The following is a 21,543-nucleotide window of genomic DNA, read 5'->3' on the forward strand; positions in this document are numbered from 1 at the left end:
TGCAAAAGTGGGCGGGGACTGCCGTCTTTGTACAAATAAAGGTAATTTGTGAAATGAAAGGGTAGTGACATCTTTACATTCGTGGCAAGACGCAGGGCCCTCTGGATAAGGTGAAACTAAGAAAAAGCTTACGGCACTTGGTATTCCCGGGCAGTCTCCCAACCAAGTACTAACCAAGCCCGGCCCCGCTTAGCTTCCGAGATCGGGCGCAGTCGGAACGGTATGGCCGTAAGCGAGGGAAGCGGCCAGAATCAGCACTTTTGTTTTCAGTTGAGGGTTTATTGAGAGTCGCACCGAGAGAAGAGCAGACGTCGATGCGGCATTGATGTCAAGATGTCTTTGAGAAAGTCGTTATTAAAATGAGGAAGAAATCGGTGAGTTGTATACGATTGCTACGAGTACTTTCTGCAAAAGTGGGCGGGGACTGCCGTCTTTGTACAAATAAAGGTAATTTGTGAAATGAAAGGGTAGTGACATCTTTACATTCGTGGCAAGACGCAGGGCCCTCTGGATAAGGTGAAACTAAGAAAAAGCTTACGGCACTTGGTATTCCCAGGCAGTCTCCCAACCAAGTACTAACCAAGGCCGGCCCCGCTTAGCTTCCGAGATCGGGCGCAGTCGGAACGGTATGGCCGTAAGCGAGGGAAGCGGCCAGAATCAGCACTTTTGTTTTCAGTTGAGGGTTTATTGAGAGTCGCACCGAGAGAAGAGCAGACGTCGATGCGGCATTGATGTCAAGATGTCTTTGAGAAAGTCGTTATTAAAATGAGGAAGAAATCGGTGAGTTGTATACGATTGCTACGAGTACTTTCTGCAAAAGTGGGCGGGGACTGCCGTCTTTGTACAAATAAAGGTAATTTGTGAAATGAAAGGGTAGTGACATCTTTACATTCGTGGCAAGACGCAGGGCCCTCTGGATAAGGTGAAACTAAGAAAAAGCTTACGGCACTTGGTATTCCCGGGCAGTCTCCCAACCAAGTACTAACCAAGGCCGGCCCCGCTTAGCTTCCGAGATCAGACGAGATCGGGCGCAGTTTTTTTTTTTTTTTTTTTTTTTTATTAAACCACTCAGAACGACAGTGCCACACATACACCACAGCAGGGGGGGCGGTACAGGGAGAGGGGCCAGGGAACGGGGCAAGCCCGCGCTCCAAGACCCCTACTCACAGGGTGCAGCAGTCCTCATCATGCAGGTATGCAGTTTAATAAAAAGAAAAACAAAGCACAAGCAATAAAAGCCAATCACTAAAATGCCAATTAAAAGGAGCAACAGCCCCAACAACAAACAACACAGAAGACGGACAACAAGCAGCACGAAACCCACCCACACAGACAAACCCAAGAAAAACAACCCAAACAACCCACCCAAAACACGAAAACAAGAGAAAACAAGCAGCCCACCCTCAAAACACATCCCAAACCAAACGCCCACCCACAACAGACACAAACGGAACCCGGTGCACAAAATCACGTAAGAACCGGGGCATGTCATGAGGCCCGGCAGACAATAAAAACACCTTGGATAAAACCAGTCGCAGCCGATAGCGGCACATTAAAACGGGATCTAAAACCACGCGCTCATAGCGGGCCTTGTTGCGCCTCAACCAAACAACATACCTCGCGACGGCTAAAAACAAATTAAGAAAGGTGCTGGCGGGGTGAGACTTGGGAACACCAAACAGGAACATGACCTGCCACCCCGCCTCAGTAAAAACAGGCACGGGCCCCACCGCCCCGGCTATCCTGTCCACCACCTCCAGAGCCCACACAATAAAATCAGCTAACTGAGAACAGCCAAAGAACATGTGTGTAAGGCCCTCCTCCACATCCCGGCACACTGGGCAGAGCGGAGACGCAGCGAAGCCCAGTCTATGAAGCCACCTCATTGACCATAGGGCATGATGCCGCTGTCTGAAGTCGAAAAGGGCCAAGGCAGGGTCCGCCGGGCAGACCAGCACGTTCCCCCACAACAGGTCAGGCCCCAGGGCAGGGAAGCGAGCGCTCCAAAAGGCCTGCGCCACCGGGGCAACAAAAGCGCGCTGCCTGTAGAGGCGGGCAAAGTCACGGGTGACACACGCCCCGAAAGGGACGAGCAACCCGGACAGCCGCCTCACGTACACCGCGGGGAAACGGGGGGCCACATCCCGGGGGCCGCCGGCCCGCTCAATGTCACGCACCCACGCAGCAGGGAGGGCAGCCCTCGCCGCCAGACACTGCCTGGCAACAGTGACCCTGGAGGCCCTCTCGGCCACAACCTCGACCTGGTCATAGACGGCCGCGGGAGGCAGGAAGCCAGGGCGCACCTCATAAAAGAGGTCTCGCACCTGACGCACCCCAGCCTCCCACCAGTGCCGGAACTCGAGGGGCCGCCCCCCGGAGAGGACGCGCGGATTGAGCAGCAGCGGCTGCCGAAGCAGAAGCTGCCGCCCCTCAGGCACCACGACAGTGTGCTCCTGGAACTCAGCCCACGCCAAGAGGAGGTGTGCGTAGAAGGAGGGGATGCCACGCACCATGCCGGGCCGGAGACGCATCCAAAGAGCGTCCTCGGCCAGCTCCCTCCCCGCACACTGTCCCAGCCGGAGCGAGAGCACCGCCTTCCACAGGGAGGGGCGACTCTCGTCCAGGAAGGCCTGCAACATCCGCACACGCAGGGCCTTCGACTGGACCAGAGGGTCCAGGAGGCCCAGGCCACCCCCGGCAGGGGGGCCAATCAAGGAAGCGTAAGCCACCAGGACTCTGCCCCCCCCCCAGAGGAAGCGCAGGACGGCCTTCCGCAGCCTGGCATAATGTCCGTGGGGCATGTGAGTGACGCTCAGGTGAAACCACAGCACAGACAACACCATTGCGTTCAACAGGAACACCTTCTGCTGCAGCGAGAGGAGACGGCCCGACCACCCGGCCAGCCGCCGCTCCACACCACCCGTCAGATCGTCCCACATCCTCCCCGTCGCATCGTCCGCACTCCTCCCGAGCAGAACGCCCAGGAGGCGCACGTCCCCCTCGGCCTCAGTCAGCCCCAGCTCGGCGGGCAGAGGCCCGGCCGAACCGAGCCGCAGGTACACCGACTTCTGCAGGTTGACCCTGGCCCCAGTGATGTCACAGTACTGCTGCACGCTGCGTAACGCAGCCCCCACGCTGGCCCCGTCGGGCACGAGCAGGGTGGTGTCATCAGCGTACTGAAAGACCGGCGGAGCGAAGCATGTCGGGCCGATGGGCACCCTAGCAATGCCACGAGAGGCGGCCACCAGGAGGCCGAGGGGCTCGACCGCCAAGGTGTACAAGGCGGCCGACAGGGGGCAGCCCTGCCGCACCGAACGCGTCATGCGGAAGGGCGCAGTGACGTAGCCGTTACAGGCGACCGCGGTCATGGCGGAGGCGCACAAGAGGCGCGTCCAGGCCAGGAAGCCCGGGCCGAAGCCGAAGACCTCCATCACACGCTGGAGGTAGGCGTGCTCGACCCTGTCAAAGGCCTTGGCGAAGTCGAGCTTCACCAAGTAACCAGGCGAACCCGCCGTCTCCATGAAACCCACCGCCGCCTGCACATCCCGGACAGTGTCCAGGATGGTGCGGCCCGTCACCCCGTACGTCTGGGTGGTGCGGATGAGGGACGGCAGCACCCGACTGAGCCGGGAGGCCAAGACCGAGGCCAACACCTTGTAATCGGTGTTGAGCATGGTGAGGGGCCTGTAATTAGCCAGCTCCCCCCTGTCTCCCGTGTGCTTAAAGAGCATCTTAATCAAACCCAGCCGGATGGTGCCGTGCATCTCACCGCGGGCGAGGACGTCACTATAAAGGGCCTGCAAGACGGGCACCAGCTCCCCCTTAAAGACCCTGTAAAAGTCTGCCGTGAGGCCGTCGGAGCCGGGACACTTTCGCGGCCGGAGCCGGTCAATAGCCGCCCCAATCTCATCACATGACAAGGGGGCGTCACACAGGGCGACGCTCTCGGGCGAAAGGCGCGCCTCAATCAGCCCCGTGAGGGGGGAGAGGGCGTCCAGATCGATGCGCTCGCTGGTGAACATAGCGGCCCAGTAGTCCCGCACGACGCGCAGGACACCGGGTGCGTCGGACACCAACTGGCCGTCCGGGCAGCGCACCGAACGGAGCAGCCTCGCAGCCCCCCGGGACTCCTCCATCGCCCTGAAATAGCGAGGAGAGAGCTCACCAGGGGCGACGAAACGCACCCCGCTCCGCAACGCCGCCCCGGCGTGCCTCCGCTCAGAGAGGAGAGCCAGCTCGTCCTGCAGGGCCGAGACCCGCACGGGGTCCCCTGCATCCTGCTCGAGCGCCAGCAGTTCCAGCTGGAGATCACGCAGCAAGGCGCGCTCCTTCTGCCGAAAGCGTCCGGCTGCGGCCTTCCCGGCAGCCTGCAAAACGGCCGCCACCTCCCGCTTTAACAATTCCCACCCCGCCTGAATGTCGAGGGAGAACAGGGGCGACCGCACCCCAGTCCACAATGCGAAGCTCACCTTAGCAGTAACGGTACCATCGCTTAAGAGGGAGGGGTTGAGGATCCACGTGCCCCGCCCGCGCTGCACCTCCCCAGAGTCAAGCGTGCAGAGAAAGTAGTCGTGATCGCTCACGAGACACTCCCGATAGCACACCGTACGGACACGGGCAGCGACAGCAGGGGACACCAGAGCGTAGTCCAGCCTGCTGCCGTGCATCACGCCCCGGACACGCTGCGTCCTGGAAAGGACACGACGGTCAGGGTTGCGATCCCTCCACAGGTCCGTGAGATGACAGGCACGCATCAAGCGGAGGAGAGCTGCTCGCCCCGCATCGGCCCGCACGACTGCCCCCCTCCGCACATCCAGGCGAGAGAGGGAGATGTTGAAGTCCCCGACCACGAGAGGACAGGGCCACCGCGCCACACGGGCAGCCAGGCGGTCGAAGAAGGAGGCACACCGGGCCCCGTCATTGGGCGCGTGCACGACCACGACGGTGCAGGCGAAACCCCCCTCCAGACAGAGCCCGACAGCCAGACACTTGCCCTCCCCGTCCGAGTACAGCAGGGATGCCGACTGGACACGCGGGCGGCGACAGAGCAGCGCGACACCCCAACCGACGACACCTGGCCCGACGGAGGCGGTGGAGAAGAAGACATCGCCCGACCATGCGTCCCGCACCCTATCAATAAAAGGCCCATCCCACCCAGTCTCTTGCAAACACACAACGGACGAGTCACAACACGAAGTTAAAACTGCCTGGGCCTTAGCCCAGGAGCGCAGCCCCCGGGCATTGAGGGAGGTCAGAGTCAGCGTCATTGGGATAAAAGAGTCCCTGTTAGGCACCAGGCAGGGGACACATCACACAGACAAGACACCGGCACAGGAGGTAAAAGCCACACATACCCAGATAAAAGCGGGACGCTCCCAGCCGAACAGGCCCACCCAGACAACCACCCCACTAACCCACCCGGATGGTGGAGCGATGTCGCGGGAAACACACAGGTAAAAGGGACAAGCAACACAATAAGAACAATAAAAGAAACCATAAAAAGAACCATAAATACATTAAATAGGCGGGCCGTAAAAAAAACACAATAAAACACGAGCAATCAATTAAAACGCACGGGACCTAGGGGACGGGGAGAAGCAGGGACGACAGCGGCGATAGCAGGGGCAGAAGGCGACACGGACACGGTGGTGGACAATGAAAACAGAAACCAAAAACAAAACCGGGGCGGCAGAAAAGCAATACACAACGAAAGACAAGAACCACGGGAAACATGAGCCAATGAAGGGGGATGGCTAAGGAACATCAGTCCGTGTCGCCGCTGTCGTCATGACCCGGGCTCGCAGCACGCATGGCCGCCAGGGCCGCCACCGCCGACTGCCGCCGCTCCTCCTGGCGCCGCAGAGTGTTGGCGAGGCCCGGCAAAGGGGGCTGATGAGACGCCCCAGACCTAGACCCCATGCAAAAGCGCAGTTTGTTCTTTGTCTTGCCATGTCTCGGCACAGGTGATTTGCCCGAGTCGGGCTGGGTCCGCTGGGTGACGAAGGGGTCCGGGTCCAGGGCATCCAGCTGACGCAGGGTGTCAGCGCCGAAGGGAGAGACGCCGGACCAGGGCGACGCCAGGGGCTGGATAGATGGAGGCAGAGGGGTGGGAGGAGAGGGAGAGGGGGCTGGGGGAGGGGGGCCATCCACAGTCCTACCCCCGGCCATCCGGGACGCCGGGCGCACTTCACCCGCGGCCGGAGCTGCGGGAGGGGACGGGGTGAGAGACGAGGGGGGGGCGGGCGGGGGCTCTGAGTAGAGGGACTGGGAGACAGGCACGGGCACTGGCAGCTCCACGGGACCCGCAGCTCCGGAGGGCAGCTCCATGTCCTCAACGCCCGACGCCCCAAGGAGGTCCTGTGCGGCCGGGGGGTCTCCGGCCCCCCCAAAGGGCACAGCGTCCACCCCCATGACGGGACACCCACTCACCTCTCCCCTCGGGCCAGCCACAGGAGCAGGGAGGTGGTCAGTCATGCTGGAATCCAGGCAGTCAGCGGCAGCAGCCACAGGGGGTGTCAAAGGCATGGCGATGGCGGCAGCATTACTGGGGTCCTGGGGCGGAAGGAGAGACACCCCCTCTTCCCCCCCAGCGTGAGAGCCCGGGTCAACCCCGTCCCCGGCAGCGGAGGCCGGCCCGTCCCGACCAGGGGCGCCAGGGCAGGTGCACAGGGCGGCGGCCTTGCGGCAGCCAGCACAGCGGGCGGCAACACAGTCACGGGCGTAGTGCCCCTGCAGCCCGCAGACACGGCACACGTATTGGGGGCACTGGGCCACCACGTGCCCCGGCTGGAGGCACATGCGGCAGAGGCGGACCTGGTTGTCGTGGGCGACTCGAATGTAGCGGGGCCCTTCGGCCGTATCAAATCGGGCACTGTAGGGCAAGGACACCACGCCGGCCGGGAAACGCACCCTGACGCAGCGGGTGCCGTCAGTGACCTGAGTGCCGGGCAGGAGCCGACGGCGCACCGGGAGGATGGGCTCCACTCCCCATGCCGCAAGGCGATCGAGGATGACCTGATCGGGCACATACGCAGGCAGGTGCAGAAAGGAGACCACGCGCTCCGCCTGACAGAGGCGTCTGACCGGGCAGAGCTTGCCCTGTACGGTGAGGCCGCCCTCAATGAGCTCAATATAGTCAGGGGCGGTGAAGGTGACCTCCACTGCCACATTTGGGGCCGGGCACACGGCCAGCAGGGCGTCCTTCGGCACCAACAACAATATCGCCTTCGCTACCTCCAGCAAAGGCACGCTGTCAAACGCACTCAAATCTACGGAGGCTGTGGCCTCCTTAGTATAAGGCCCCTTTGGGGCAGGGCCCTCGTCCCAGGCGCCCCGCGAAGCCGCACCCTGACGCAGGACGCCCGCACGGACACCCGTGCCTACCCGCACACCTGCCCCCGCCCGCTGCGCCCGACCGGCCTGAGCCACCCTCCCGGCATAGCTGTCGGGTGGAGAGACGGCACCGCCGACCCCCGCACCAGCACCAGCACCGGCCCCACTGCTTACCTTGGCGGGCGCCACTCCCGGCCCGGAAGCCGCCGCCGCCGCTGCCGCTGCCGCCCTCTTCCGAGACACGACCTGCACCCACTCACCGGGCCCCCGGTCATCCAGACCAGGCGGCTCCACCGCCATATCTACCTCCATGTCCGCCTTACTAAAATCATCCAGGGAATCAACCCTTCCAGCATCCAGCGCCCGTGCAGCCGCGGCTGCACGCGACACGTCATCACCATCATCATCACGGTACGCCCGTGCAGCCGCGGCTGCACGCGACGTGGATGGCTGCGGCTGAGCAGCCATGATCACACAATAAAGGGGAGGAGGGGGGGCAACCAAGAAGGGAGCCCGGGGGACAAAACAAACAGGCAATTAAGGGGGAAAAGAAAAAGCCGGTAAATAATAGACGCGCCAAACACGGAAGTGAAAAGCAAAACAAAAGACCGGCGAAAAAAAACAAACCCAAACCGAATGACAAGCCTCTCTCCCCAGCACAATAAAACGGCCAGGGAGAGGGGAAACGAACAGGGGCTGAAAAGAAAGCAAACAGTGATGCAAACACAAATGAAACCGGAGCAAACCACAACCGAAAAGAAACGCGCACAGCTAATGGAGGGCGAAAAGAAAAACACAAATCAGGGGCGAATAAACGAATGACAAGCTCCCCTCCCTGGCTTCACAGAAGGCCAGGGAGAGGGAAAAAAGAACCAGAGCAAAAAGAAACTGAAGAAACGCTGAAATAAACGAAAAAAAGCCTAATTGACAAACCCGGAAGTAAACGCGCACCGCGCAAAGGAAACCAAACGAACAGAAATAAATGCAAAAAAAGACACACAAAACGAGTGACAAGCCTCCCCCTCCGGCGCAACGAAGCAGCCAGGGAGAGGGGAGGCTAACCAAGGCAAAACTAAACCAAAACAATTATTAAATAAAACGGAGAAAGAAACGGAAAACCAAGTGAACTGCAAAGGCAAAAAAAAAGCACCACCACACACACACTGAGCCGCGCAGGACCAGGCACGATCATGCGCAGTCGGAACGGTATGGCCGTAAGCGAGGGAAGCGGCCAGAATCAGCACTTTTGTTTTCAGTTGAGGGTTTATTGAGAGTCGCACCGAGAGAAGAGCAGACGTCGATGCGGCATTGATGTCAAGATGTCTTTGAGAAAGTCGTTATTAAAATGAGGAAGAAATCGGTGAGTTGTATACGATTGCTACGAGTACTTTCTGCAAAAGTGGGCGGGGACTGCCGTCTTTGTACAAATAAAGGTAATTTGTGAAATGAAAGGGTAGTGACATCTTTACATTCGTGGCAAGACGCAGGGCCCTCTGGATAAGGTGAAACTAAGAAAAAGCTTACGGCACTTGGTATTCCCAGGCAGTCTCCCAACCAAGTACTAACCAAGGCCGGCCCCGCTTAGCTTCCGAGATCGGGCGCAGTCGGAACGGTATGGCCGTAAGCGAGGGAAGCGGCCAGAATCAGCACTTTTGTTTTCAGTTGAGGGTTTATTGAGAGTCGCACCGAGAGAAGAGCAGACGTCGATGCGGCATTGATGTCAAGATGTCTTTGAGAAAGTCGTTATTAAAATGAGGAAGAAATCGGTGAGTTGTATACGATTGCTACGAGTACTTTCTGCAAAAGTGGGCGGGGACTGCCGTCTTTGTACAAATAAAGGTAATTTGTGAAATGAAAGGGTAGTGACATCTTTACATTCGTGGCAAGACGCAGGGCCCTCTGGATAAGGTGAAACTAAGAAAAAGCTTACGGCACTTGGTATTCCCAGGCAGTCTCCCAACCAAGTACTAACCAAGGCCGGCCCCGCTTAGCTTCCGAGATCGGGCGCAGTCGGAACGGTATGGCCGTAAGCGAGGGAAGCGGCCAGAATCAGCACTTTTGTTTTCAGTTGAGGGTTTATTGAGAGTCGCACCGAGAGAAGAGCAGACGTCGATGCGGCATTGATGTCAAGATGTCTTTGAGAAAGTCGTTATTAAAATGAGGAAGAAATCGGTGAGTTGTATACGATTGCTACGAGTACTTTCTGCAAAAGTGGGCGGGGACTGCCGTCTTTGTACAAATAAAGGTAATTTGTGAAATGAAAGGGTAGTGACATCTTTACATTCGTGGCAAGACGCAGGGCCCTCTGGATAAGGTGAAACTAAGAAAAAGCTTACGGCACTTGGTATTCCCAGGCAGTCTCCCAACCAAGTACTAACCAAGGCCGGCCCCGCTTAGCTTCCGAGATCAGACGAGATCGGGCGCAGTCGGAACGGTATGGCCGTAAGCGAGGGAAGCGGCCAGAATCAGCACTTTTGTTTTCAGTTGAGGGTTTATTGAGAGTCGCACCGAGAGAAGAGCAGACGTCGATGCGGCATTGATGTCAAGATGTCTTTGAGAAAGTCGTTATTAAAATGAGGAAGAAATCGGTGAGTTGTATACGATTGCTACGAGTACTTTCTGCAAAAGTGGGCGGGGACTGCCGTCTTTGTACAAATAAAGGTAATTTGTGAAATGAAAGGGTAGTGACATCTTTACATTCGTGGCAAGACGCAGGGCCCTCGGGATAAGGTGAAACTAAGAAAAAGCTTACGGCACTTGGTATTCCCGGGCAGTCTCCCAACCAAGTACTAACCAAGGCCGGCCCCGCTTAGCTTCCGAGATCAGACGAGATCGGGCGCAGTCGGAACGGTATGGCCGTAAGCGAGGGAAGCGGCCAGAATCAGCACTTTTGTTTTCAGTTGAGGGTTTATTGAGAGTCGCACCGAGAGAAGAGCAGACGTCGATGCGGCATTGATGTCAAGATGTCTTTGAGAAAGTCGTTATTAAAATGAGGAAGAAATCGGTGAGTTGTATACGATTGCTACGAGTACTTTCTGCAAAAGTGGGCGGGGACTGCCGTCTTTGTACAAATAAAGGTAATTTGTGAAATGAAAGGGTAGTGACATCTTTACATTCGTGGCAAGACGCAGGGCCCTCGGGATAAGGTGAAACTAAGAAAAAGCTTACGGCACTTGGTATTCCCGGGCAGTCTCCCAACCAAGTACTAACCAAGGCCGGCCCCGCTTAGCTTCCGAGATCAGACGAGATCGGGCGCAGTCGGAACGGTATGGCCGTAAGCGAGGGAAGCGGCCAGAATCAGCACTTTTGTTTTCAGTTGAGGGTTTATTGAGAGTCGCACCGAGAGAAGAGCAGACGTCGATGCGGCATTGATGTCAAGATGTCTTTGAGAAAGTCGTTATTAAAATGAGGAAGAAATCGGTGAGTTGTATACGATTGCTACGAGTACTTTCTGCAAAAGTGGGCGGGGACTGCCGTCTTTGTACAAATAAAGGTAATTTGTGAAATGAAAGGGTAGTGACATCTTTACATTCGTGGCAAGACGCAGGGCCCTCTGGATAAGGTGAAACTAAGAAAAAGCTTACGGCACTTGGTATTCCCGGGCAGTCTCCCAACCAAGTACTAACCAAGCCCGGCCCCGCTTAGCTTCCGAGATCAGACGAGATCGGGCGCAGTCGGAACGGTATGGCCGTAAGCGAGGGAAGCGGCCAGAATCAGCACTTTTGTTTTCAGTTGAGGGTTTATTGAGAGTCGCACCGAGAGAAGAGCAGACGTCGATGCGGCATTGATGTCAAGATGTCTTTGAGAAAGTCGTTATTAAAATGAGGAAGAAATCGGTGAGTTGTATACGATTGCTACGAGTACTTTCTGCAAAAGTGGGCGGGGACTGCCGTCTTTGTACAAATAAAGGTAATTTGTGAAATGAAAGGGTAGTGACATCTTTACATTCGTGGCAAGACGCAGGGCCCTCTGGATAAGGTGAAACTAAGAAAAAGCTTACGGCACTTGGTATTCCCGGGCAGTCTCCCAACCAAGTACTAACCAAGGCCGGCCCCGCTTAGCTTCCGAGATCAGACGAGATCGGGCGCAGTCGGAACGGTATGGCCGTAAGCGAGGGAAGCGGCCAGAATCAGCACTTTTGTTTTCAGTTGAGGGTTTATTGAGAGTCGCACCGAGAGAAGAGCAGACGTCGATGCGGCATTGATGTCAAGATGTCTTTGAGAAAGTCGTTATTAAAATGAGGAAGAAATCGGTGAGTTGTATACGATTGCTACGAGTACTTTCTGCAAAAGTGGGCGGGGACTGCCGTCTTTGTACAAATAAAGGTAATTTGTGAAATGAAAGGGTAGTGACATCTTTACATTCGTGGCAAGACGCAGGGCCCTCTGGATAAGGTGAAACTAAGAAAAAGCTTACGGCACTTGGTATTCCCGGGCAGTCTCCCAACCAAGTACTAACCAAGCCCGGCCCCGCTTAGCTTCCGAGATCAGACGAGATCGGGCGCAGTCGGAACGGTATGGCCGTAAGCGAGGGAAGCGGCCAGAATCAGCACTTTTGTTTTCAGTTGAGGGTTTATTGAGAGTCGCACCGAGAGAAGAGCAGACGTCGATGCGGCATTGATGTCAAGATGTCTTTGAGAAAGTCGTTATTAAAATGAGGAAGAAATCGGTGAGTTGTATACGATTGCTACGAGTACTTTCTGCAAAAGTGGGCGGGGACTGCCGTCTTTGTACAAATAAAGGTAATTTGTGAAATGAAAGGGTAGTGACATCTTTACATTCGTGGCAAGACGCAGGGCCCTCTGGATAAGGTGAAACTAAGAAAAAGCTTACGGCACTTGGTATTCCCGGGCAGTCTCCCAACCAAGTACTAACCAAGCCCGGCCCCGCTTAGCTTCCGAGATCAGACGAGATCGGGCGCAGTCGGAACGGTATGGCCGTAAGCGAGGGAAGCGGCCAGAATCAGCACTTTTGTTTTCAGTTGAGGGTTTATTGAGAGTCGCACCGAGAGAAGAGCAGACGTCGATGCGGCATTGATGTCAAGATGTCTTTGAGAAAGTCGTTATTAAAATGAGGAAGAAATCGGTGAGTTGTATACGATTGCTACGAGTACTTTCTGCAAAAGTGGGCGGGGACTGCCGTCTTTGTACAAATAAAGGTAATTTGTGAAATGAAAGGGTAGTGACATCTTTACATTCGTGGCAAGACGCAGGGCCCTCTGGATAAGGTGAAACTAAGAAAAAGCTTACGGCACTTGGTATTCCCGGGCAGTCTCCCAACCAAGTACTAACCAAGGCCGGCCCCGCTTAGCTTCCGAGATCAGACGAGATCGGGCGCAGTCGGAACGGTATGGCCGTAAGCGAGGGAAGCGGCCAGAATCAGCACTTTTGTTTTCAGTTGAGGGTTTATTGAGAGTCGCACCGAGAGAAGAGCAGACGTCGATGCGGCATTGATGTCAAGATGTCTTTGAGAAAGTCGTTATTAAAATGAGGAAGAAATCGGTGAGTTGTATACGATTGCTACGAGTACTTTCTGCAAAAGTGGGCGGGGACTGCCGTCTTTGTACAAATAAAGGTAATTTGTGAAATGAAAGGGTAGTGACATCTTTACATTCGTGGCAAGACGCAGGGCCCTCTGGATAAGGTGAAACTAAGAAAAAGCTTACGGCACTTGGTATTCCCGGGCAGTCTCCCAACCAAGTACTAACCAAGGCCGGCCCCGCTTAGCTTCCGAGATCAGACGAGATCGGGCGCAGTCGGAACGGTATGGCCGTAAGCGAGGGAAGCGGCCAGAATCAGCACTTTTGTTTTCAGTTGAGGGTTTATTGAGAGTCGCACCGAGAGAAGAGCAGACGTCGATGCGGCATTGATGTCAAGATGTCTTTGAGAAAGTCGTTATTAAAATGAGGAAGAAATCGGTGAGTTGTATACGATTGCTACGAGTACTTTCTGCAAAAGTGGGCGGGGACTGCCGTCTTTGTACAAATAAAGGTAATTTGTGAAATGAAAGGGTAGTGACATCTTTACATTCGTGGCAAGACGCAGGGCCCTCTGGATAAGGTGAAACTAAGAAAAAGCTTACGGCACTTGGTATTCCCGGGCAGTCTCCCAACCAAGTACTAACCAAGCCCGGCCCCGCTTAGCTTCCGAGATCAGACGAGATCGGGCGCAGTCGGAACGGTATGGCCGCAAGCGAGGGAAGCGGCCAGAATCAGCACTTTTGTTTTCAGTTGAGGGTTTATTGAGAGTCGCACCGAGAGAAGAGCAGACGTCGATGCGGCATTGATGTCAAGATGTCTTTGAGAAAGTCGTTATTAAAATGAGGAAGAAATCGGTGAGTTGTATACGATTGCTACGAGTACTTTCTGCAAAAGTGGGCGGGGACTGCCGTCTTTGTACAAATAAAGGTAATTTGTGAAATGAAAGGGTAGTGACATCTTTACATTCGTGGCAAGACGCAGGGCCCTCTGGATAAGGTGAAACTAAGAAAAAGCTTACGGCACTTGGTATTCCCGGGCAGTCTCCCAACCAAGTACTAACCAAGCCCGGCCCCGCTTAGCTTCCGAGATCAGACGAGATCGGGCGCAGTCGGAACGGTATGGCCGTAAGCGAGGGAAGCGGCCAGAATCAGCACTTTTGTTTTCAGTTGAGGGTTTATTGAGAGTCGCACCGAGAGAAGAGCAGACGTCGATGCGGCATTGATGTCAAGATGTCTTTGAGAAAGTCGTTATTAAAATGAGGAAGAAATCGGTGAGTTGTATACGATTGCTACGAGTACTTTCTGCAAAAGTGGGCGGGGACTGCCGTCTTTGTACAAATAAAGGTAATTTGTGAAATGAAAGGGTAGTGACATCTTTACATTCGTGGCAAGACGCAGGGCCCTCTGGATAAGGTGAAACTAAGAAAAAGCTTACGGCACTTGGTATTCCCGGGCAGTCTCCCAACCAAGTACTAACCAAGCCCGGCCCCGCTTAGCTTCCGAGATCAGACGAGATCGGGCGCAGTCGGAACGGTATGGCCGTAAGCGAGGGAAGCGGCCAGAATCAGCACTTTTGTTTTCAGTTGAGGGTTTATTGAGAGTCGCACCGAGAGAAGAGCAGACGTCGATGCGGCATTGATGTCAAGATGTCTTTGAGAAAGTCGTTATTAAAATGAGGAAGAAATCGGTGAGTTGTATACGATTGCTACGAGTACTTTCTGCAAAAGTGGGCGGGGACTGCCGTCTTTGTACAAATAAAGGTAATTTGTGAAATGAAAGGGTAGTGACATCTTTACATTCGTGGCAAGACGCAGGGCCCTCTGGATAAGGTGAAACTAAGAAAAAGCTTACGGCACTTGGTATTCCCGGGCAGTCTCCCAACCAAGTACTAACCAAGCCCGGCCGCGCTTAGCTTCCGAGATCAGACGAGATCGGGCGCAGTCGGAACGGTATGGCCGTAAGCGAGGGAAGCGGCCAGAATCAGCACTTTTGTTTTCAGTTGAGGGTTTATTGAGAGTCGCACCGAGAGAAGAGCAGACGTCGATGCGGCATTGATGTCAAGATGTCTTTGAGAAAGTCGTTATTAAAATGAGGAAGAAATCGGTGAGTTGTATACGATTGCTACGAGTACTTTCTGCAAAAGTGGGCGGGGACTGCCGTCTTTGTACAAATAAAGGTAATTTGTGAAATGAAAGGGTAGTGACATCTTTACATTCGTGGCAAGACGCAGGGCCCTCTGGATAAGGTGAAACTAAGAAAAAGCTTACGGCACTTGGTATTCCCGGGCAGTCTCCCAACCAAGTACTAACCAAGCCCGGCCCCGCTTAGCTTCCGAGATCAGACGAGATCGGGCGCAGTCGGAACGGTATGGCCGTAAGCGAGGGAAGCGGCCAGAATCAGCACTTTTGTTTTCAGTTGAGGGTTTATTGAGAGTCGCACCGAGAGAAGAGCAGACGTCGATGCGGCATTGATGTCAAGATGTCTTTGAGAAAGTCGTTATTAAAATGAGGAAGAAATCGGTGAGTTGTATACGATTGCTACGAGTACTTTCTGCAAAAGTGGGCGGGGACTGCCGTCTTTGTACAAATAAAGGTAATTTGTGAAATGAAAGGGTAGTGACATCTTTACATTCGTGGCAAGACGCAGGGCCCTCTGGATAAGGTGAAACTAAGAAAAAGCTTACGGCACTTGGTATTCCCGGGCAGTCTCCCAACCAAGTACTAACCAAGCCCGGCCCCGCTTAGCTTCCGAGATCAGACGAGATCGGGCGCAGTCGGAACGGTATGGCCGTAAGCGAGGGAAGCGGCCAGAATCAGCACTTTTGTTTTCAGTTGAGGGTTTATTGAGAGTCGCACCGAGAGAAGAGCAGACGTCGATGCGGCATTGATGTCAAGATGTCTTTGAGAAAGTCGTTATTAAAATGAGGAAGAAATCGGTGAGTTGTATACGATTGCTACGAGTACTTTCTGCAAAAGTGGGCGGGGACTGCCGTCTTTGTACAAATAAAGGTAATTTGTGAAATGAAAGGGTAGTGACATCTTTACATTCGTGGCAAGACGCAGGGCCCTCTGGATAAGGTGAAACTAAGAAAAAGCTTACGGCACTTGGTATTCCCGGGCAGTCTCCCAACCAAGAACTAACCAAGCCCGGCCCCGCTTAGCTTCCGAGATCAGACGAGATCGGGCGCAGTCGGAACGGTATGGCCGTAAGCGAGGGAAGCGGCCAGAATCAGCACTTTTGTTTTCAGTTGAGGGTTTATTGAGAGTCGCACCGAGAGAAGAGCAGACGTCGATGCGGCATTGATGTCAAGATGTCTTTGAGAAAGTCGTTATTAAAATGAGGAAGAAATCGGTGAGTTGTATACGATTGCTACGAGTACTTTCTGCAAAAGTGGGCGGGGACTGCCGTCTTTGTACAAATAAAGGTAATTTGTGAAATGAAAGGGTAGTGACATCTTTACCTTCGTGGCAAGACGCAGGGCCCTCTGGATAAGGTGAAACTAAGAAAAAGCTTACGGCACTTGGTATTCCCGGGCAGTCTCCCAACCAAGTACTAACCAAGCCCGGCCCCGCTTAGCTTCCGAGATCAGACGAGATCGGGCGCAGTCGGAACGGTATGGCCGTAAGCGAGGGAAGCGGCCAGAATCAGCACTTTTGTTTTCAGTTGAGGGTTTATTGAGAGTCGCACCGAGAGAAGAGCAGACGTCGATGCGGCATTGATGTCAAGATGTCTTTGAGAAAGTCGTTATTAAAATGAGGAAGAAATCGGTGAGTTGTATACGATTGCTACGAGTACTTTCTGCAAAAGTGGGCGGGGACTGCCGTCTTTGTACAAATAAAGGTAATTTGTGAAATGAAAGGGTAGTGACATCTTTACATTCGTGGCAAGACGCAGGGCCCTCTGGATAAGGTGAAACTAAGAAAAAGCTTACGGCACTTGGTATTCCCGGGCAGTCTCCCAACCAAGTACTAACCAAGCCCGGCCCCGCTTAGCTTCCGAGATCAGACGAGATCGGGCGCAGTCGGAACGGAATGGCCGTAAGCGAGGGAAGCGGCCAGAATCAGCACTTTTGTTTTCAGTTGAGGGTTTATTGAGAGTCGCACCGAGAGAAGAGCAGACGTCGATGCGGCATTGATGTCAAGATGTCTTTGAGAAAGTCGTTATTAAAATGAGGAAGAAATCGGTGAGTTGTATACGATTGCTACGAGTACTTTCTGCAAAAGTGGGCGGGGACTGCCGTCTTTGTACAAATAAAGGTAATTTGTGAAATGAAAGGGTAGTGACATCTTTACATTCGTGGCAAGACGCAGGGCCCTCTGGATAAGGTGAAACTAAGAAAAAGCTTACGGCACTTGGTATTCCCGGGCAGTCTCCCAACCAAGTACTAACCAAGCCCGGCCCCGCTTAGCTTCCGAGATCAGACGAGATCGGGCGCAGTCGGAACGGTATGGCCGTAAGCGAGGGAAGCGGCCAGAATCAGCACTTTTGTTTTCAGTTGAGGGTTTATTGAGAGTCGCACCGAGAGAAGAGCAGACGTCGATGCGGCATTGATGTCAAGATGTCTTTGAGAAAGTCGTTATTAAAATGAGGAAGAAATCGGTGAGTTGTATACGATTGCTACGAGTACTTTCTGCAAAAGTGGGCGGGGACTGCCGTCTTTGTACAAATAAAGGTAATTTGTGAAATGAAAGGGTAGTGACATCTTTACATTCGTGGCAAGACGCAGGGCCCTCTGGATAAGGTGAAACTAAGAAAAAGCTTACGGCACTTGGTATTCCCGGGCAGTCTCCCAACCAAGTACTAACCAAGCCCGGCCCCGCTTAGCTTCCGAGATCAGACGAGATCGGGCGCAGTCGGAACGGAATGGCCGTAAGCGAGGGAAGCGGCCAGAATCAGCACTTTTGTTTTCAGTTGAGGGTTTATTGAGAGTCGCACCGAGAGAAGAGCAGACGTCGATGCGGCATTGATGTCAAGATGTCTTTGAGAAAGTCGTTATTAAAATGAGGAAGAAATCGGTGAGTTGTATACGATTGCTACGAGTACTTTCTGCAAAAGTGGGCGGGGACTGCCGTCTTTGTACAAATAAAGGTAATTTGTGAAATGAAAGGGTAGTGACATCTTTACATTCGTGGCAAGACGCAGGGCCCTCTGGATAAGGTGAAACTAAGAAAAAGCTTACGGCACTTGGTATTCCCGGGCAGTCTCCCAACCAAGTACTAACCAAGCCCGGCCCCGCTTAGCTTCCGAGATCAGACGAGATCGGGCGCAGTCGGAACGGTATGGCCGTAAGCGAGGGAAGCGGCCAGAATCAGCACTTTTGTTTTCAGTTGAGGGTTTATTGAGAGTCGCACCGAGAGAAGAGCAGACGTCGATGCGGCATTGATGTCAAGATGTCTTTGAGAAAGTCGTTATTAAAATGAGGAAGAAATCGGTGAGTTGTATACGATTGCTACGAGTACTTTCTGCAAAAGTGGGCGGGGACTGCCGTCTTTGTACAAATAAAGGTAATTTGTGAAATGAAAGGGTAGTGACATCTTTACATTCGTGGCAAGACGCAGGGCCCTCTGGATAAGGTGAAACTAAGAAAAAGCTTACGGCACTTGGTATTCCCGGGCAGTCTCCCAACCAAGTACTAACCAAGCCCGGCCCCGCTTAGCTTCCGAGATCAGACGAGATCGGGCGCAGTCGGAACGGTATGGCCGTAAGCGAGGGAAGCGGCCAGAATCAGCACTTTTGTTTTCAGTTGAGGGTTTATTGAGAGTCGCACCGAGAGAAGAGCAGACGTCGATGCGGCATTGATGTCAAGATGTCTTTGAGAAAGTCGTTATTAAAATGAGGAAGAAATCGGTGAGTTGTATACGATTGCTACGAGTACTTTCTGCAAAAGTGGGCGGGGACTGCCGTCTTTGTACAAATAAAGGTAATTTGTGAAATGAAAGGGTAGTGACATCTTTACATTCGTGGCAAGACGCAGGGCCCTCTGGATAAGGTGAAACTAAGAAAAAGCTTACGGCACTTGGTATTCCCGGGCAGTCTCCCAACCAAGTACTAACCAAGCCCGGCCCCGCTTAGCTTCCGAGATCAGACGAGATCGGGCGCAGTCGGAACGGTATGGCCGTAAGCGAGGGAAGCGGCCAGAATCAGCACTTTTGTTTTCAGTTGAGGGTTTATTGAGAGTCGCACCGAGAGAAGAGCAGACGTCGATGCGGCATTGATGTCAAGATGTCTTTGAGAAAGTCGTTATTAAAATGAGGAAGAAATCGGTGAGTTGTATACGATTGCTACGAGTACTTTCTGCAAAAGTGGGCGGGGACTGCCGTCTTTGTACAAATAAAGGTAATTTGTGAAATGAAAGGGTAGTGACATCTTTACATTCGTGGCAAGACGCAGGGCCCTCTGGATAAGGTGAAACTAAGAAAAAGCTTACGGCACTTGGTATTCCCGGGCAGTCTCCCAACCAAGTACTAACCAAGCCCGGCCCCGCTTAGCTTCCGAGATCAGACGAGATCGGGCGCAGTCGGAACGGTATGGCCGTAAGCGAGGGAAGCGGCCAGAATCAGCACTTTTGTTTTCAGTTGAGGGTTTATTGAGAGTCGCACCGAGAGAAGAGCAGACGTCGATGCGGCATTGATGTCAAGATGTCTTTGAGAAAGTCGTTATTAAAATGAGGAAGAAATCGGTGAGTTGTATACGATTGCTACGAGTACTTTCTGCAAAAGTGGGCGGGGACTGCCGTCTTTGTACAAATAAAGGTAATTTGTGAAATGAAAGGGTAGTGACATCTTTACATTCGTGGCAAGACGCAGGGCCCTCTGGATAAGGTGAAACTAAGAAAAAGCTTACGGCACTTGGTATTCCCGGGCAGTCTCCCAACCAAGTACTAACCAAGCCCGGCCCCGCTTAGCTTCCGAGATCAGACGAGATCGGGCGCAGTCGGAACGGTATGGCCGTAAGCGAGGGAAGCGGCCAGAATCAGCACTTTTGTTTTCAGTTGAGGGTTTATTGAGAGTCGCACCGAGAGAAGAGCAGACGTCGATGCGGCATTGATGTCAAGATGTCTTTGAGAAAGTCGTTATTAAAATGAGGAAGAAATCGGTGAGTTGTATACGATTGCTACGAGTACTTTCTGCAAAAGTGGGCGGGGACTGCCGTCTTTGTACAAATAAAGGTAATTTGTGAAATGAAAGGGTAGTGACATCTTTACATTCGTGGCAAGACGCAGGGCCCTCTGGATAAGGTGAAACTAAGAAAAAGCTTACGGCACTTGGTATTCCCGGGCAGTCTCCCAACCAAGTACTAACCAAGCCCGGCCCCGCTTAGCTTCCGAGATCAGACGAGATCGGGCGCAGTCGGAACGGTATGGCCGTAAGCGAGGGAAGCGGCCAGAATCAGCACTTTTGTTTTCAGTTGAGGGTTTATTGAGAGTCGCACCGAGAGAAGAGCAGACGTCGATGCGGCATTGATGTCAAGATGTCTTTGAGAAAGTCGTTATTAAAATGAGGAAGAAATCGGTGAGTTGTATACGATTGCTACGAGTACTTTCTGCAAAAGTGGGCGGGGACTGCCGTCTTTGTACAAATAAAGGTAATTTGTGAAATGAAAGGGTAGTGACATCTTTACATTCGTGGCAAGACGCAGGGCCCTCTGGATAAGGTGAAACTAAGAAAAAGCTTACGGCACTTGGTATTCCCGGGCAGTCTCCCAACCAAGTACTAACCAAGCCCGGCCCCGCTTAGCTTCCGAGATCAGACGAGATCGGGCGCAGTCGGAACGGTATGGCCGTAAGCGAGGGAAGCGGCCAGAATCAGCACTTTTGTTTTCAGTTGAGGGTTTATTGAGAGTCGCACCGAGAGAAGAGCAGACGTCGATGCGGCATTGATGTCAAGATGTCTTTGAGAAAGTCGTTATTAAAATGAGGAAGAAATCGGTGAGTTGTATACGATTGCTACGAGTACTTTCTGCAAAAGTGGGCGGGGACTGCCGTCTTTGTACAAATAAAGGTAATTTGTGAAATGAAAGGGTAGTGACATCTTTACATTCGTGGCAAGACGCAGGGCCCTCTGGATAAGGTGAAACTAAGAAAAAGCTTACGGCACTTGGTATTCCCGGGCAGTCTCCCAACCAAGTACTAACCAAGCCCGGCCCCGCTTAGCTTCCGAGATCAGACGAGATCGGGCGCAGTCGGAACGGAATGGCCGTAAGCGAGGGAAGCGGCCAGAATCAGCACTTTTGTTTTCAGTTGAGGGTTTATTGAGAGTCGCACCGAGAGAAGAGCAGACGTCGATGCGGCATTGATGTCAAGATGTCTTTGAGAAAGTCGTTATTAAAATGAGGAAGAAATCGGTGAGTTGTATACGATTGCTACGAGTACTTTCTGCAAAAGTGGGCGGGGACTGCCGTCTTTGTACAAATAAAGGTAATTTGTGAAATGAAAGGGTAGTGACATCTTTACATTCGTGGCAAGACGCAGGGCCCTCTGGATAAGGTGAAACTAAGAAAAAGCTTACGGCACTTGGTATTCCCGGGCAGTCTCCCAACCAAGTACTAACCAAGCCCGGCCCCGCTTAGCTTCCGAGATCAGACGAGATCGGGCGCAGTCGGAACGGTATGGCCGTAAGCGAGGGAAGCGGCCAGAATCAGCACTTTTGTTTTCAGTTGAGGGTTTATTGAGAGTCGCACCGAGAGAAGAGCAGACGTCGATGCGGCATTGATGTCAAGATGTCTTTGAGAAAGT

The 21,543-nt window shown here is 53.4% G+C and overlaps 29 non-coding genes and 4 pseudogenes across 29 annotated transcripts; all 33 read right to left on the reverse strand.

Moving 5' to 3' along the window:
- Window positions 1-125: 125 nt before the first annotated feature.
- LOC140590299 (5S ribosomal RNA) lies at window positions 126-234 on the reverse strand (annotated as a pseudogene).
- A 297-nt stretch (window positions 235-531) lies between these two features.
- Window positions 532-640, reverse strand: LOC140590350 (5S ribosomal RNA; annotated as a pseudogene).
- Window positions 641-8,849: 8,209 nt separating this feature from the next.
- On the reverse strand, window positions 8,850-8,958 carry LOC140590351 (5S ribosomal RNA; annotated as a pseudogene).
- Window positions 8,959-9,255: 297 nt separating this feature from the next.
- Window positions 9,256-9,364, reverse strand: LOC140590352 (5S ribosomal RNA; annotated as a pseudogene).
- Window positions 9,365-9,661: 297 nt separating this feature from the next.
- LOC140589703 (5S ribosomal RNA) lies at window positions 9,662-9,780 on the reverse strand. Its single transcript, XR_011990882.1, has one exon. It is a non-coding gene; the product is annotated as a 5S ribosomal RNA (ribosomal RNA).
- A 297-nt stretch (window positions 9,781-10,077) lies between these two features.
- On the reverse strand, window positions 10,078-10,196 carry LOC140589865 (5S ribosomal RNA). The gene has a single exon (XR_011991044.1). It is a non-coding gene; the product is annotated as a 5S ribosomal RNA (ribosomal RNA).
- A 297-nt stretch (window positions 10,197-10,493) lies between these two features.
- Window positions 10,494-10,612, reverse strand: LOC140589866 (5S ribosomal RNA). The gene has a single exon (XR_011991045.1). It is a non-coding gene; the product is annotated as a 5S ribosomal RNA (ribosomal RNA).
- A 297-nt stretch (window positions 10,613-10,909) lies between these two features.
- Window positions 10,910-11,028, reverse strand: LOC140589309 (5S ribosomal RNA). Its single transcript, XR_011990486.1, has one exon. It is a non-coding gene; the product is annotated as a 5S ribosomal RNA (ribosomal RNA).
- Window positions 11,029-11,325: 297 nt separating this feature from the next.
- On the reverse strand, window positions 11,326-11,444 carry LOC140589868 (5S ribosomal RNA). Its single transcript, XR_011991047.1, has one exon. It is a non-coding gene; the product is annotated as a 5S ribosomal RNA (ribosomal RNA).
- Window positions 11,445-11,741: 297 nt separating this feature from the next.
- LOC140589310 (5S ribosomal RNA) lies at window positions 11,742-11,860 on the reverse strand. The gene has a single exon (XR_011990487.1). It is a non-coding gene; the product is annotated as a 5S ribosomal RNA (ribosomal RNA).
- A 297-nt stretch (window positions 11,861-12,157) lies between these two features.
- Window positions 12,158-12,276, reverse strand: LOC140589312 (5S ribosomal RNA). The gene has a single exon (XR_011990489.1). It is a non-coding gene; the product is annotated as a 5S ribosomal RNA (ribosomal RNA).
- Window positions 12,277-12,573: 297 nt separating this feature from the next.
- On the reverse strand, window positions 12,574-12,692 carry LOC140589869 (5S ribosomal RNA). The gene has a single exon (XR_011991048.1). It is a non-coding gene; the product is annotated as a 5S ribosomal RNA (ribosomal RNA).
- Window positions 12,693-12,989: 297 nt separating this feature from the next.
- On the reverse strand, window positions 12,990-13,108 carry LOC140589870 (5S ribosomal RNA). Its single transcript, XR_011991049.1, has one exon. It is a non-coding gene; the product is annotated as a 5S ribosomal RNA (ribosomal RNA).
- A 297-nt stretch (window positions 13,109-13,405) lies between these two features.
- Window positions 13,406-13,524, reverse strand: LOC140589552 (5S ribosomal RNA). Its single transcript, XR_011990731.1, has one exon. It is a non-coding gene; the product is annotated as a 5S ribosomal RNA (ribosomal RNA).
- Window positions 13,525-13,821: 297 nt separating this feature from the next.
- Window positions 13,822-13,940, reverse strand: LOC140589313 (5S ribosomal RNA). The gene has a single exon (XR_011990490.1). It is a non-coding gene; the product is annotated as a 5S ribosomal RNA (ribosomal RNA).
- A 297-nt stretch (window positions 13,941-14,237) lies between these two features.
- On the reverse strand, window positions 14,238-14,356 carry LOC140589314 (5S ribosomal RNA). The gene has a single exon (XR_011990491.1). It is a non-coding gene; the product is annotated as a 5S ribosomal RNA (ribosomal RNA).
- Window positions 14,357-14,653: 297 nt separating this feature from the next.
- Window positions 14,654-14,772, reverse strand: LOC140589749 (5S ribosomal RNA). The gene has a single exon (XR_011990928.1). It is a non-coding gene; the product is annotated as a 5S ribosomal RNA (ribosomal RNA).
- Window positions 14,773-15,069: 297 nt separating this feature from the next.
- Window positions 15,070-15,188, reverse strand: LOC140589315 (5S ribosomal RNA). Its single transcript, XR_011990492.1, has one exon. It is a non-coding gene; the product is annotated as a 5S ribosomal RNA (ribosomal RNA).
- Window positions 15,189-15,485: 297 nt separating this feature from the next.
- On the reverse strand, window positions 15,486-15,604 carry LOC140589316 (5S ribosomal RNA). Its single transcript, XR_011990493.1, has one exon. It is a non-coding gene; the product is annotated as a 5S ribosomal RNA (ribosomal RNA).
- Window positions 15,605-15,901: 297 nt separating this feature from the next.
- LOC140589850 (5S ribosomal RNA) lies at window positions 15,902-16,020 on the reverse strand. The gene has a single exon (XR_011991029.1). It is a non-coding gene; the product is annotated as a 5S ribosomal RNA (ribosomal RNA).
- A 297-nt stretch (window positions 16,021-16,317) lies between these two features.
- LOC140589317 (5S ribosomal RNA) lies at window positions 16,318-16,436 on the reverse strand. The gene has a single exon (XR_011990494.1). It is a non-coding gene; the product is annotated as a 5S ribosomal RNA (ribosomal RNA).
- Window positions 16,437-16,733: 297 nt separating this feature from the next.
- LOC140589636 (5S ribosomal RNA) lies at window positions 16,734-16,852 on the reverse strand. The gene has a single exon (XR_011990815.1). It is a non-coding gene; the product is annotated as a 5S ribosomal RNA (ribosomal RNA).
- A 297-nt stretch (window positions 16,853-17,149) lies between these two features.
- Window positions 17,150-17,268, reverse strand: LOC140589318 (5S ribosomal RNA). The gene has a single exon (XR_011990495.1). It is a non-coding gene; the product is annotated as a 5S ribosomal RNA (ribosomal RNA).
- Window positions 17,269-17,565: 297 nt separating this feature from the next.
- Window positions 17,566-17,684, reverse strand: LOC140589637 (5S ribosomal RNA). Its single transcript, XR_011990816.1, has one exon. It is a non-coding gene; the product is annotated as a 5S ribosomal RNA (ribosomal RNA).
- Window positions 17,685-17,981: 297 nt separating this feature from the next.
- On the reverse strand, window positions 17,982-18,100 carry LOC140589319 (5S ribosomal RNA). Its single transcript, XR_011990496.1, has one exon. It is a non-coding gene; the product is annotated as a 5S ribosomal RNA (ribosomal RNA).
- Window positions 18,101-18,397: 297 nt separating this feature from the next.
- Window positions 18,398-18,516, reverse strand: LOC140589320 (5S ribosomal RNA). Its single transcript, XR_011990497.1, has one exon. It is a non-coding gene; the product is annotated as a 5S ribosomal RNA (ribosomal RNA).
- Window positions 18,517-18,813: 297 nt separating this feature from the next.
- LOC140589321 (5S ribosomal RNA) lies at window positions 18,814-18,932 on the reverse strand. The gene has a single exon (XR_011990498.1). It is a non-coding gene; the product is annotated as a 5S ribosomal RNA (ribosomal RNA).
- A 297-nt stretch (window positions 18,933-19,229) lies between these two features.
- On the reverse strand, window positions 19,230-19,348 carry LOC140589323 (5S ribosomal RNA). Its single transcript, XR_011990500.1, has one exon. It is a non-coding gene; the product is annotated as a 5S ribosomal RNA (ribosomal RNA).
- Window positions 19,349-19,645: 297 nt separating this feature from the next.
- LOC140589324 (5S ribosomal RNA) lies at window positions 19,646-19,764 on the reverse strand. The gene has a single exon (XR_011990501.1). It is a non-coding gene; the product is annotated as a 5S ribosomal RNA (ribosomal RNA).
- A 297-nt stretch (window positions 19,765-20,061) lies between these two features.
- On the reverse strand, window positions 20,062-20,180 carry LOC140589325 (5S ribosomal RNA). The gene has a single exon (XR_011990502.1). It is a non-coding gene; the product is annotated as a 5S ribosomal RNA (ribosomal RNA).
- A 297-nt stretch (window positions 20,181-20,477) lies between these two features.
- Window positions 20,478-20,596, reverse strand: LOC140589326 (5S ribosomal RNA). Its single transcript, XR_011990503.1, has one exon. It is a non-coding gene; the product is annotated as a 5S ribosomal RNA (ribosomal RNA).
- Window positions 20,597-20,893: 297 nt separating this feature from the next.
- LOC140589638 (5S ribosomal RNA) lies at window positions 20,894-21,012 on the reverse strand. The gene has a single exon (XR_011990817.1). It is a non-coding gene; the product is annotated as a 5S ribosomal RNA (ribosomal RNA).
- A 297-nt stretch (window positions 21,013-21,309) lies between these two features.
- LOC140589327 (5S ribosomal RNA) lies at window positions 21,310-21,428 on the reverse strand. The gene has a single exon (XR_011990504.1). It is a non-coding gene; the product is annotated as a 5S ribosomal RNA (ribosomal RNA).
- Window positions 21,429-21,543: the final 115 nt, after the last annotated feature.

Source organism: Paramormyrops kingsleyae, chromosome 4 (genome assembly GCF_048594095.1).
Source record: "Paramormyrops kingsleyae isolate MSU_618 chromosome 4, PKINGS_0.4, whole genome shotgun sequence".
Classification (NCBI taxonomy): Eukaryota; Metazoa; Chordata; class Actinopteri; order Osteoglossiformes; family Mormyridae; genus Paramormyrops; species Paramormyrops kingsleyae.